The sequence below is a fragment of the Galeopterus variegatus genome, unplaced genomic scaffold, assembly GCF_000696425.1.
Source record: "Galeopterus variegatus unplaced genomic scaffold, G_variegatus-3.0.2 Scaffold2898, whole genome shotgun sequence".
NCBI classification, from domain to species: Eukaryota; Metazoa; Chordata; class Mammalia; order Dermoptera; family Cynocephalidae; genus Galeopterus; species Galeopterus variegatus.
This window is the reverse complement of record NW_007729009.1, coordinates 218,968-219,994: the sequence shown is the minus strand read 5'-3', so window position 1 is coordinate 219,994 and position 1,027 is coordinate 218,968. Positions and strand designations below refer to the sequence as shown.

The 1,027-nt window shown below is 50.0% G+C and overlaps 1 protein-coding gene across 1 annotated transcript in view; it reads right to left on the bottom strand.

The window, feature by feature from the left end:
• Positions 1 to 644: 644 nt before the first annotated feature.
• The window catches only part of PAK4 (p21 protein (Cdc42/Rac)-activated kinase 4), a 56,903-nt gene continuing 56,520 nt past the window's right edge, over positions 645 to 1,027 (bottom strand). The window contains exon 11 of the mRNA XM_008583376.1: positions 645 to 725. The gene's annotated coding sequence lies outside the window, so the exon portion shown is untranslated. The remainder of the gene's footprint in view (positions 726 to 1,027) is intronic.

The following is a 1,027-nucleotide window of genomic DNA, read 5'->3' as shown; positions in this document are numbered from 1 at the left end:
AATATGGCAATTCTCTCTATGTGCTAATAAGGAAATATCTACAAGCCTATTGTTAAGTGAAAAAAGCAAGATGTAGAACAGTTGTGTGAAGAAAAAAACATATATAATAAGGATTTGTCAGACTCCTCTGGAAGGAGACCCAAGAAAGCAGTAAGGCTTCTGGGGCAGTGACCTGGTGGTGGCAGAGACAGATGAGGGAGAGAAAATGACTTTTCACTTTATGCCCTTTGTACCTTTTGGATCTGGTACCACTTATGTGTGTTACCTCTCCTAAAAGAGCATAATCATATTTGTAAAGATAACAAGGACCCATAGGTTCCCATTGTCCTTCCTGTTGCCTGTTCTTTCAACAGATACTTCAGCACCTTCAATGGCCAAGCCTGTGCACGGGGGGGGATATAATGGTGCAGATTCGTGGAGGAAGCGAAGGGATTCAACGAGTCAACAAGTAAACAGTTAATTGACAAACAGCAATACATGCTTGAAAGGTGAAAGACAGGCTGTGACGACAGAGAGGAGCAGGTCGAGGACTTCCCTCGTCGGGGTGGTCAGGGAGGGCTTCTCGGAGGAGATGACATCTGAGCAGAGACCAGAAGTCAGTGAAGTTGCTGGCTGTGGGAGGGGCTGGGCGAGGAGCACGTCCAGGCAGAGGAAACAGCAAGTGCCAAGGCCTGCGGTGGGACTGAGCTTGGTGTGTTTAAGCAACAGCAGGGAGGGCAGCGTGGCTGGAGTGGAGAGAGTGAAGAGAAGATGAGGTCAGAGAGAGGATGGGGGCAGCTCTGTGGCAGGCGTGGGGGTGGGAAATCAAGTGTTCCATTGCAGATACGGTAGGTGCTGGAGATCCGGAGAGGCGATGTCAGGGGGCGACTAGAGGTACAAGGCAGAGGTCAGGAAGGGGTCAGGGCTGAGATACAAATCTGGGAAGCATCACTGTGTTGGCAGCCAAGGGACTGGGTATGGTAATACAGACAACAGTAACAGTAGCGATTGTGGAGCACTTCCTGTGGCTAGGCACTATGCCGTGCGC